At 39.1% G+C, this 13106-nt stretch overlaps 1 protein-coding gene and 1 long non-coding RNA gene across 4 annotated transcripts in view; both read left to right on the forward strand.

Moving 5' to 3' along the window:
* Nucleotides 1-1373: 1373 nt before the first annotated feature.
* Nucleotides 1374-6369, forward strand: LOC121504176. The gene is made up of 3 exons (XR_005991439.1): nt 1374-2106; nt 2270-2573; nt 4945-6369. It is a non-coding gene; the product is annotated as an uncharacterized LOC121504176 (long non-coding RNA).
* Nucleotides 6370-9166: 2797 nt separating this feature from the next.
* LOC121504242 (solute carrier family 12 member 6-like) overlaps nt 9167-13106 on the forward strand; it is a 40987-nt gene continuing 37047 nt past the window's right edge. Inside the window, exon 1 of one of the 3 annotated variants that reach the window (XM_041778936.1) lies at nt 9167-9299. The gene's annotated coding sequence lies outside the window, so the exon portion shown is untranslated. The remainder of the gene's footprint in view (nt 9300-13106) is intronic. The other 2 variants (XM_041778935.1, XM_041778937.1) reach the window with 2 other exon arrangements.

Consider the following 13106-nt stretch of genomic DNA (forward strand, 5'->3'; position numbering starts at 1 on the left):
GTCGTTGAGATAAAGTCGCAATGTTTTCATCCTTCGTTGTCTTATTACTACTCGTTGAGGTTGGGCTAGGTTTACAACCCATTGTCTCCACCTCATCTTTCTCTGCAGGGACCCTGTTTTCTGTGTCATTTACAGTCAAGACCTGCTGTCCATTGCTGTCAAAGTTTACTTCAGTTTTGTTCTTCGACCATCCTCTCTTTGACGGGCTTGAAGTGATCTTTACTGCTCCAGTCTCCCTCTCTTTGGAAGCTCCGCATTGATGTCGACATCTTTTAGTTGGACTCGATGTAAGACTTGGACATAAAGCATCTCCTCCGTTTATTAATTTGCCAACTTGCATTTCTGTTTTCTGGTCTGGACTTGGTTCAGAGTTTGGTTGGTGATCCGCCACCTCCACTGCCTCATTCTCTTGAATGCTTTGTGAAAGTCGTGGATTGCAAGTTCCTGATCTCAGGCTGTAAAACTTCAGAGTTTCAATTCCTGTGACCTCACCTCCACTCGATGTGACAGATTTGATGTTTGGCCCTCTAATGGGGCTTAAACTTGGATTCACAGCAGACTCTTTGTCCAATGGTCCTTTTAGTGGTTCTTCTGGAGTTCTTGGGCACTTAAAAGAAGATTGAGGTTGGACCAAACTGACTATTTCTTTAGTTTCACATCCAGTTGAATCACTATCGACATCACTCTCAGAAGTCTCGTCCTCATCTCTTGAAGCTTTGCTTCTTTTCATAGGACTAAGAATGGTTAGCGTCTGTGGTTCAGGTACTTCCTGTTTGCAGTCATCCTGCACTCCTCTCTTAGTCGATGACTTTATCTCTGATTGTTTGAGGCACCTTTCAGCTCCTTCAAGAAGAGGACATGGTTGCAGTCGTTCCTTCCTCATTGGGCTTGTAGTTCTCCTTACAGACTCTGGAATACTTTCCCCTGTTGCCCTCTCAATCAAGTGTTTTTCCTCTTGTGCCATGTTGGTTGAAAAGGCCTTTTCTGACCCAATTTCAGTGTTCACTTCAGGGTTCTTGTTCTTGCACAGACCCCCTTCTTCTACCTCAGGTTTCTGGATGTCCCCTGAGCGGTTTTGTTGTTGTGCCTTCTCTTCCATTTCTTTAAGGTGCTTATTTGTTTTTGCCACTTGTGTTGCTTGGCTCTTCTCTTCAGAATCACCCAAATCTCTTTGTTCAAACGGTCTTCCCTTTGAGGACCTTCTCCTTAGTCCTTCATCGATCTTTGGGGGGAGTTTTTCTATTTCCTCTGTGCTGTTCTCAACTGCTTTCCCAAGACTTGCTTCCTCTTTGTTGAATTGACCCAACAGTCTTTGACTGCGTCTTACGTTTCTCCTTGACTTGCTCTCATTCTCTTTATTCTCCTCTCTCTCTTCAGTGGCATCTGTTGTTCTTATATCTTGGCTTGTCTTTGAATCCGTTTGTGACTCCTCTGGATCTTTTGGTTGCTGTGGTGTCTTTCTTTCAGGCATTGGGTCAGAAAGATTGGCATCGGTACAAGGATTTCCACTGGACTGTGCATCACTGGAGTGGAAGCTTGACTCGAGGGACAGAGAATCTTCAGAGGAAGAGCCTTCTGGAAGCTGACTGGACTCTGCATCGTCAACTGAGAGGGAAGTTGAGCCTTCTTGCAGCACATCCCTTGAGGAAGTGCTGTCAAATGATTCCTCTAAATTTCTTGCCACAACCTCAGAAGTAAGGCTGGGGTCAGGGGTGAAAATGGGAGAACGGTCCAGATATAAAGTAAAATCATCCTCGAAGAGGGAACCATCAGAAAGCGGTCGGATCATCACATTGTAGTACTTTGAGGTAGAGGCTGGCAGTGATTCCTCTGAGGGAAGTGTTTGTACATTGTCATCTAGATTTGAGTCTAATATAGTGCTCAGATGATCCAAACTGGGCGACTGAGCTTTTTGGTCTGTTGCCTCGTCGTTTGAAGTTGCCTGAGACGTTTCTTCCGTTTCAGAAGATACCACGCTGGAGTCGACTGAAGGAGAATTTAACAACTGATCTAAGCTGTCCTCCAGAGGCTGCAGATAAAATAAGATGACTTGATTTACAATCTAGAAAAGGTCGATGGAATCTCACTTCTATGCCAGTTTATAAGGTACAGCTAAGACGAGCCTGTCCAGTACAGAAGCATGTGTAGCAGGGATTGCATACTAAGTATCCGTTATGTCCGTAGTCCAATTTTAACTCTATATTTAATGCATAGTTAAAGGACAGTAAAGACTGAAGTACTTGTCAACTCACAAGATTTTTTCCTTTAGTTCTGGCTTCAGTGTCGGCGTTTTCTGAGGCAGAATACAGTGGAGTCTGCAGATTCAAAGAGAAAAAAAAAAATATAGATTTTTTTTAAAAAGGTAAATCAGACTTATTTTAATTCTCAGAAAGATACTGCAGGTATTGTTCAAAGTTCTGGATATCGGTGTTCTTTAGGATAAACTCTTGATCTTTTGCACACATTTCCACACCTCTTGTCATTTACCTCTTGCTCTTGTTTTTCTGGTGCATCAAGGAGAGCAAAATCAGGGTCTGAAGACAGAAAGGAGTCCAGGATCGTCAAATCAAATGGTAACCCACACTGAGAGAAAAAAGATGATTGAAACACAGATGATATAAAGGCTGTCCTCACTTATGTATCGACAAGGCCGCCCATAAAGGGGGAGAGCTTTCTGGGGCGTAGCCAAGTCATGGTCCACTGTAAAATAACCATTTTTTTTCTAACCTGAATAATAATCACTCTTATAAAAAAAGTTAATTTTAGATATACTTTAGTGCAAATGTGGCCTTTTTAAAAATGTAAAGCCTTTTTACTTGTAACACCATTACCTTTTTATCAGTAATGTTAACAATGTGGACAGGCATATTGAACTAAACCACTTTGAAAGTAATGTCAGACTTTATACCTAAGCTAGGAAGCATGCAAACATCAGGATGACAGAAAATATAGCAGAAAAAACTGAGACCACTTTAATAAAGAATATTTACATAGTGTAAGAAATGGTTCAAATTGGCAGAACAAAGTGGCAGAAAGTGTTAGAAATGTGGAAAAACATGATAAGTGGTTAAAAGTGGCACAACTGTGTCAAAATGGGCAAAGCAGTGGCAAAAGTGGGCAAAAGGTGGCAAAAATGGTTTAAATGTAGCAAAAATTGACACATTGCAAAACAGTGTCATAAAAGGGCAAAAAATAAACTTTAAAAAATGGGATAAACATTGGAAAAATGGGCCAAAGTGGCAAAAAAATGGGATAAAAGTGGCAAAAATGAGCAAAGCATCAAAAAGTGGCAAAATAGGACATAAGCGGCAAAAAAGATGTGGCAAAAATTAGCATAAAGTGGAAAGCAGTGGCAAAATTGAGCAAAAATGTGGCAAAATATTTTGATAAAAGTGGCAAAAATAGGTGAAGCATTAAAAGTGGCAAAATGGAATATAAGTGGCAAAACAAGTGACAAAAAGTGGTTTAAATGTAGCAAAGATTGACACTTTTCCAATCACATGGCAAAACAGTGGCATAAAAGTTAAAATAAATAAATAAATAAATGAGGTCAGAAAAGGTGGCAAAAATGGGCATACAGTGGCATAGAGGGTTGAAAAAGGGAACTATTGCCAGCAAAATGGGTTAAATGTGGTGAAAAACTGGCAGAAATGGGGATAAAGCATGACAGTTGTTACAAGTAGCACAACCGCGTCACAAATGGGCAAAAAGTGGATGAAAGGGGCAAAAATGGGCTATAAGTAGTAAAAAGGGGTAGCAAAAATGAGCATCAAGTGGCAAATTAGAGGCACAACTGAGAAAAAAAAATTGACAAAAAGCATTAAATTTGTGTAAAAAAGTGGCAAGAAGTAATTACAGAGTGGCAAAAATGGACAAGTCTCCAAACACATGGCAAAATAGTGGCAAAAATGTAGATAGTGGCAAAACAGCAGTAAAAAAGAAAACGTATATTAGTGGCAAAACGGCAGCAAAAATGGTCAGAAAGTGACAATGATGGTTGACAGAGGCAAAAAGTGGCATAGAGGGCAGCAAAAATGTGTTGAAAGTGGTCAAAAAAGTATTAAACATTGGCATAAATGGTGTTGAAAGGGGGTTAAAAAGTTGCGCCAAAAAATAACTCCCACATCGAAAACCACTGACAGCCTGGAGCACTTTTCAGGTCCAGCATGAGGAAACTGTTAGCCAGGATGCTAGCACCAGTGCTACTGACCCAACACACATGCAATGACGCTGTCAATAAATCACAAATAGGGAGGGCCCATTCTTTGGGCAGCTCTGTAAATCAACGCCACTGACTTCTAACCTCTTTGGAAAGCTCCTCTTCATTCCACAGTTTTTCCAGAAACTCCTCAATTAATCTGTTTTCTCTTTCTGATTTCTCGGTCTCGTTATCCTCATTTTCTCTCTCTTGAACCTGATCAAAGTTAATAAAGTAGAAGTTGAAAATCCTGTTTAAAATCAACAGTTTTTAGTAAATGAAGATGTTTTTTTTGTCAGACCTTGGTGCAGGTGGAGGCCATGGCTGTCATGAATTCCTCAAAGTTACACTCTGCCAGGGTTTTGTCATCCAAAGAGAGCTGAGATCCATGAGAAAGATCAGACTTTGTCTGTTCATCTAGACTAGTTTGCTGGTCTTCCTGATCAGGTTTATGATGTTCCTCCTCTCCTTTTGTGAGAAAAGACAAGAAGAAAAATGTCTGGCTTTTTTAATCTGTCTGGATATTCCCTTTCCTGAGTATATCTACTGTCACCTGACCTTCTGACTCGGCCTTCTCCTTATCCTGCTCTTCTCTCCATGGTACAGCAGTCTCTGGTGTTGCAGAGAACTCTTCACTGACGTGCTCCTCTGTTCCTCTGGAGAACCTGAAACCAGAACCGCAATCAGGATTCAAACAAGATGCTTCAAGTTGTTGCGAATCTAAAATTGTCTGATGTGTCTTACAGATCTGGTGTGCAGGGAGGATGGATGGACATCATGTTTGGACAGGAGCAGCTGCTTGTACAACCATCGGGAAAGACACCAAGAGGAGGAGGAAAACACAGCCCGCCAGGGACCAAAACATGTGGGCTAAACCCAAATCCAGGGTTTGGTGTGGAAATAATGGGGGCCGTATTCAACCAGGAGGTGTAGTGAGGGGCAGAGGGGGTCAGTAGGGGCTCTGGTAACGCCGGTGTCTGGTGGTGGACCAGAGCAAGCCCACAGTGTCCTAACAGCAGTGTGTTTGGCATGGGAAAGCTTGGGATCAGATGAAGCCCAGGTAAAAGGTTTGAGATGCTTTCTGTTATAAATAATATGTCTGATCTGGGGATGGAGTCATACATAATACAGAGCATTTCTTCAGCCGTGAAAGTTGGCTCATCTAATGTAGGAAGAGGTTCTGATGGAGAGAGCGGTCCTGCTCTGCTGATGTTTTCAATGCCTGTCTTTGAGGTTAATTCAGACGGTTTGGGGATGTTTGGTTCATCTTTTGAAGCAAATCCCTCAGCAGGAAACTCCTGGTGTGAGGAGACTTTTGAAGGAGTAGGAATAAAGTCTCCTCTGTCACTGAGAATTACTTCGGGGAGGGTAAACAACATTGGATCCATCTTTAGCTCTGTCTTTTAAGCTGCAAGTAAAAAGTGAGAACATTGCTGTGGCAAAAACAACCAAATAAACAACTTCTGCTGACTTTAAGCTTTAACAAGAGCAACAAATAACTACACTGTTAATGGGTCAATTAAAAAAAACGGATCCTACCTTTTTGTTGTTGGCTGATACCATCAGTCTGTAACTAAAAAGAAAAACTTTAAATGGGTTGATTTGATTTAAATGTTGTGCAGGAAAAAAAAAACATTCCAAACCACCTCAGATTATTTTTTCAAAGATTTATTTAAAAGTTGTGATTAATTTTAAAGTGCTGTGCTAAGGTATTTCTTAAAAATATATTAATTATTAATGAGGTTTTGCCCTTAAAAAAAAAAAAAAAAAATAATCTCCCTCTAGATGGCGTTTTATCTCAGTGGGATCCAGACCAAACATTAGGCATAGAGAGCTAAAATACTTCTATAAAGTGGGTTTTTTTCGTTTGGACGGCTATCTTCACGTTTTTTTTAACTACAACGTTTTTAATCAAACAAATGTTCTACTGTGGCGTTTAAAACTCTTTTTGACGACTCTGGGAAGTTTCAACAGGCGTAATACGTTCAAAACTCAATTACCCAGAGTGCTTTGCGTCTCAAATATCCGGATATCCTCCGCGCTAACGCTGAGAACTTCACCGCACGTGGAACTAGAGGAGAAAGTGCTTGTTAGCTGCAGATTTTGAGATCTTTTCGAAATAAAACCACGTCTTGAGCATACATTAAAGCTCATAAAGAAGCTATACCCAACATGTTTCTGCAGTACTACTTAAACGAGGCCGGGGAAAGAGTCTACACCCTGAAGGTAAACGTTAGCGTGATGTTTACATCTGCCATATCCAAAAACGTGCAGTGAAAGAGTACTGTATGCCCTGTCAGAGAACCTTAAAATACTGTTTGTGTGGTTTTATATTAAAAGAACTATTTCATTTAGCCTGTATCAACGTGACTTTGCGTTTTAAACCAGCTAGCAACTGAGGCCTGAAATAAGCTAAACTAGCTGACGCTACTAAATGTGAGTGGGAAACGAGGTTTCTGGGTGTAGTGCTTGAAGCTTCGACAAAGATACATGGAGGTCTTTGCAAAACTGTTGAAATAAGGAGTACGCCATTTGTTTGCTATATATTACAGGGACAGTGCATATAAATCATTACCTATATTAATCAAAAGACATTGAGGGAAAAACAGGAAATAGGACAGAAGCAACACTGTCAGTGTACTCTTTGGCTTACCAATTTTTGTTTTTAGATGTGAAAAAAACAGGCTATTTACCATTTAAATACAGGAAAGCAAAACGTTGCGAAAAACCGCGGCCCTTGGTCTTTCAGGAAAGGAGTGAAAAAATTTGTCGTTTTTGTGTCGTTTTTAGTTTTTGATTTCTTTGTGTTTGCTTTGTATAAAGAGTAATTGAAAACTTTTTTTCATAATCTCGCCGTTTATTCTCTGATCAAAAAGTCGAATAAAAGTGGAACACCAGGACTATAACATTCCTTTTTTTTCCAGAACACATACACCAAGTCACACAAATGAGGAAAAATAATGTTACAGTCCTGGTGCTCTTTTCTTTAACCTCCCTTTTTTTGTCAAATAAGGAAAAAAAAATGAACGGTTTTCTATCTTATCAAACGTTTTTTGGAAAGCAAGAGTGATATATAATTGTTAGGTAATTCTAATTTTGATTAGGAAAGCATACATTTATGAGGACAGTAGAATTTTTGTTAACTACTCTAAGAAGATAACACTGTAATGTTTTCATAATACACAAAGCACAGCACATCTGATCCAAAAGGGTATTACTCTGGTATTTTGACAAACATTTCAGATAAGTGAAACTATAAAAACACGCTTGTTTTGTCCTGTCTCTTTAATCTGTCATGTTTTGTGCTATAACAGGTCCAATGTGTGCTATTTTTCATTAAATAAATCAGGCTGGTTGAAAAATAGCAGAAATTCGGCTTACTTCTTCTCATTGAGGAGTTGATGGTAGGCCCAACCAGTTTAGAACCACTGAGATAGGGGAGATTCAAACAAGACTCTTTGCTGAAAATCATGTCATTATGATCTAAGATTGATGGAAGCGCTCACTGTTGAATATGTCTGGGTTGTTGCATTAGTTTATATGGTATTCAATGAGTTTTACAGCACCTTTCGTTGAAATTCCATTGTAGTTCAATAATCTTTACAAGAGAATGAAAAAGCGATGAGACTTAAAGGAGTAGTAAAACTGGCTGAGACTAAATGGATGCTCACAATAAAGACATGGAATAAAAGATAACACAGTAAAATTTTGTGCCAAGCAATAAAGTTATGAACTAAGCCTGCCTTTCCTAAACTTTAATATGCTGCAGACCAATTTTTTGGGACCCTATACTCTTGGAAGCAATGACTTATACTTTTAAATTACAAATCAAATTGACAGAGCTGTTCCTCTTAATGTCTATGTAACCAACAGAAAGCTCGCCCTGATGGACAGCCCACCAGCTCGGCCCACCCGGCGCGCTTCTCCCCAGATGACAAGTTCTCCAGACATCGCGTGTTGGTGAAGAAACGCTTCGGCCTTCTGCTCACCCAGCAGCCCAGACCGGTGCTGTGAGAAAGCAATGAAGAGAGTGGAGGGGGCTGAGACCAAGAGGTGGAGGGATGATGGTGAAGAATGGACTGTAAAGAGAAATTCACATTCAGGATCCAGGATATCCTCAAAAAGTTCCTGGATCACATTTAAGTGGCTGTTTTTGTGCTGGATTTCAGCTGTCTATCTTTTTATCTACTGTGTTTTGTTAATACCCACTTGACATTAATGTTATGTTGTTTTCATGGTGAATAAATGCTGTATTGTTGATTTGAAGTCAGTTGTCTCTTTGTAGAACATTAATTGTGTTAAAATTTAAGAAAATGTAAAGGGAGTGAGTGTGAAAACGTAGGAATCATTTCTCCGCAGGAGTTTAATGAGTTGTTTGATAAGAAAGACACATTTTGGCTTTGGCCTTACAATAATTCTCAGTGAAATTACATAAAGATTTCATTTTTTTTTTTTTTTTTTTTTTTTTAGCTAAAGATTGAAAATAAAAGATATGAAGATAACCTTTGGTTTATTAGCAAATCAATGCTAATATTTACCAGTATGGTCAATGAGCATTCAGGGAAAACAAACAAAAAATGAAAATAATACTTTAGGACTCAGTCAAACAATCTAACAATTTTTTACTTTTTTAATGAGTAAATGGGTAAAAATAAGTGGAAAAGACATTTGAAGAGTGTTAAGTAAGGTAGTAATGCTAACTTCATTGGTAAAAATTCGTACTTTTTTGTTTTGCTTAAAAGTTTTTATTAACTCTAATTTTTTTTTAAATATGTTGTCTCTTTAAGAATTATTTTTATGCGTCTTTAGTGTGGACAACTTTATGGAAGCACTGAAAAGATTTTGCTACAGATGCATCTACCTGTTTTTAAAACACTACATTTCCCCTGATTGTTAGTAGCTTTGTCACGACTACGCATGCGCCAGCCGTTGGAACGACGGCAAGGGAAGTAGGACAGGCGAGGCGCCCTCGCATGTTATTTGTTGGGTCGGTTGGACAAAAAAAAGTGCCGAGAAAACCTGGGAGAGGAGCCAAATCTTCCCAGATGTAAGTGAAACCAGCCATATGGAGGAAGCGTCCTTGAAGGGAAACTCAAGCCAGGTACGCGTTTCATGAGGGTAAGATGTCGGGTTCGAGATTATCAGTGGGCGTTAGTCGCTGTCAGTGAGAGAGCTGGAGGTCCGCGGAGTTAATCAGCGGCATGGCAGCCTCTGGCTAACGTTAGCCTCGGCTAGCTGTACAGACAGTGAGCGAGCTGCCTGCGACCACCTACCTCACCCGTGTATCTACAGCTACCCAAGTGATGGCTTAGTGCTGCACACGCAGCTCAAAATTTCCTGGTGCTGAAATTAAACGAAAATAACAACTTTATCAACGACAGGCTAATTACTTAACCTATTTCCCATGAAACAATCGCGCGCATTTCTCATTTTAGCCGGTTTCGATACGTTTCTTACTGACAGTAACCGCAGCTTCACGCAGATGCCGCATTCCTTTTGTCATGATAATTCAGTCTGAAATGCTGAGTGGAAACAACCCATGGTCATAATTTTATCATAGATAAAGCTCTAGCCTGTGTATTAATATCGGGAGGTGTTTGCGGACCGGTTCAAGCCAGAATTATTAGGGCTAGCTTAATTGGCTTAGAATGGGAAGTGAGTGGCGGTTAGCAGGCGAGCATCTGCATCTGCTGGGGCTTTGCTTAAGTTGCTGGTTGGGACTAATTAAAGGATGTTTATCCTAATTGATACAGGCGTGTTTGGCTTTATGTTAGTCCTGGTTCATGTTGATTACAGATGCATTAGCGTGATCGAGATAGAGCTTGGAAAGTCAGCAGGAGGGATATTATCTGCTTAATTGAGCTAAATACTTCGTAATAGTAATATGAGTTGCAGTATTATATAATTTTTTTTTATGTAAATCAAGGCTTTATGGTAGATCGGAGTGTTGCTTTTTATCCCTCTTGCAAAAACTAGTTACTTTGTTTAATAACAGGTTATCTTTCAGCCATGTCATACGGAAGCCCAAAGAGGACATGCATAACTCCAATTTCTGTTATAGCTAGTTAGCATTTTGATTGTTTCCTTAATACCCTATATTTATTTGTCTTGTTATCTCACTAAAACATTAGTTTTCTCATGACAGTGAATTAAATGCAGCTGTATATTTAGAATTTGAGAAAATAACTGTTTGTGTGGAAAACCATTGTTATTGAATTTTTCTTTTACGAAAAAAGATACTGATTTGTTGATTGATATTTTTTGTCATTACATGCAAAGTGCAGTGAAATTAGGAATCAATGATGTAAAAAAAAATACCTAATTGCAGTTGTTTTAACTCCTGTTGCAAATCCAATATGACTCGTATTGAGAGAATGATCTTTTAATAACATTCTCATTTTGATTTTGAAAAACATATAAAAATAAGGAAAGTAGGATTCTTTGCATAGTATCGAAAAAATAATAATAACACTTGAATATTTGCATGATGGGTAGAGCAGGCTTTCCCAAAAATCACTATGCTATAGCCCAGTTTTAGACCTCAAAATCTTTTGCGGCACACCACATAACTTGGGATTTAGCTGATATTTATCATATTTTTGTTTCATGAAGGGGATTTCAATGCCAGTGCTTTACTTTCAGATACACTAACATTTCTAAGAAAGTGTTTGTGGGGTTACAAAGTACTATTAATGAACCATTACCTTTTTGTTTTAATTAGGCATCTGCAAAGTCACTTGAATTTACTTTTTCATAAATTTACTTCGTGGTCTAGCAAACTCTTCCTACATAGGCTTAAGGCAGGGGTGTCCAAAGTATGGCCCAGGGGACAAATGTGGCCCGCGGCCCATTTTTAGTTGGCCTCTCAAAAATTCTTTAAATGAAATATGGCCCTCAACAGGGCATGAAGCTTGCACTAGACTGTATTATTTTACTAACACTTATTATACTAACACTGTAAACAAACACTTTGAAAAGTTTTTATGCTAGTTTTGTAAATGATTAAATTGAGACAACACTGTAAATAGTAAACATTGGCAACTGAAATGATTATGCTATCTTTGTTTGTTACACCCTAATGGATTACAGCAGCAAATAGCAGCACCAATGATGTTCCAACGGCAGAGCCAGTGGTAGCGAGAGCCCACCAGGGCCCTCTGAAATCTGACTGGCCTCCCCAAAATCCTAAAAAATGATTGGCTATTTACCTTGTCAGCTATCATCTAGCCATTTAAGCATGCCCAATCACTGAGCATATTTTAACCTGGTCCCACCATCCTTATATATTTCTGTATGTGGCCCCCAATGGAAAAAGTGTGGACACCCCTACCTTAAAGTCTCTGAAGACAGTCTTTAATTTGGGAAGCAGATGGCATAGTAAAATGGTTAACACAGTCTGAAAAGAAAAAGATAATAAGGAGATATGAGGTAAAACTTTTGTTACTTCTAGAAATTAAAATAATAAATAATAGGCTATGTAATCAACGTGATATAAATCTTTTTAATATCTATGACGGTTTTATGCAAAGTTACAGGCACAGTATTATTCTGAAATACTTAGTGAACAACTTGAAATTGCTTATCATTATGTAATAATAAGTACAAAAAAGATGTGTGGTTGTGCCTTTTTTAGGCCTCCATAATTTGCCGGGCATTAGACTTATGTAACTGTAAAGTTCATAAAATGATCCTGTAAGCTTACATCATTGAAAAGCCTTTAACTGGTTGTAAAACATTTAGCTGAAAAATGAATAAGATATTTAAGTAACACATCATGACAGTGATGAAAGAGACCAGACAACTAATCAAGATACAGATGATATCTGCTTAATAAAGCATTATTCTCATTGCTGGTTGCCTGAATTTCATAAAAACAAAATGTTCTGTGCAGTCCTAGAGTAGAAACTTAAGCTTTAACAGTGACATAATGTGCTCTTATGGCATACAAGTCTAGAAAAATGAGAAAATATTTGCAGTAAAAAAGGAAAAGAAACACCCTCAGGGTATTATCCTATTGCTGTTAGTGCCAGAGTATTGATAACATAATTTAGTGAACTGCTTCATTAACTGCTGAGAAGTTTGAGAGAAAACCCACATGCTGTTAACTTGTTCTGGAGATTTCTGCAGGCCTGTAGGTGTGAGTGTGTTTGTCTAGACTATAAACGTCTGCAGGGTGTTCCCCAGCCTCACAATGCATGCTGGATTCGGTCTTAGTGCCCCCCCCCCCCCCACTGAGTTTGTCAAACATAGCTGGAAGTTAGTTGTAAAAACCTGTCCTCCTGTTTTTCCTAGGGAGGTGTTTTTTCTAGTGGAACGAGAAAGACAAGTCTTGTGTCTCTTTTTATCTTTCACGTGAAACTGCCTCTGCTGTCCGTCTCAGTGTGGTCAGGCCAAACGCGTCAGGCAAGCAGCGTCAGAAAACAGGGAAATGCGCCGTGTCTCTGCATGCTGAGTGAGAGGAAGCAGCCTGCAGCAGCCACTGGCACAACCGGTTGAAACCGCTCTCCTTTTAATAATTAAATTATGAACTGGGCTAAAACAACAATTCAGCTATATCTACCTGTCTTTCTCGCTTTTTTCCCTAAGAAGAGGCAGTAAACTGCAGCAGTGACTTTGCACCTCCAGGGCCTCACTGTGTAGTTAGTCATGATGGCAGGAAAGAAGGATACTTCTGTCAGTATTTAACTAGTCGATGTCTTATTAAGTTGAATATGTGGTTGGAAAAAAGGGTGAAAAGTCACTTTTTACTGGCCTTTAATTATGAAGAAAAGCTACTTAAGCTCCAATTTCAAGCTTAAGGTTGCTTTTAAAGATGTAAGCTTTAGGGACGCACGGTATTATCGGTGTGGTATTGGCAGATATAAAAATTTCTGCCAATATTTACATCTGATATTTTGCCTGTGTATTT

This window comes from Cheilinus undulatus, linkage group 22, assembly GCF_018320785.1.
Source record: "Cheilinus undulatus linkage group 22, ASM1832078v1, whole genome shotgun sequence".
In the NCBI taxonomy this organism is placed as follows: Eukaryota; Metazoa; Chordata; class Actinopteri; order Labriformes; family Labridae; genus Cheilinus; species Cheilinus undulatus.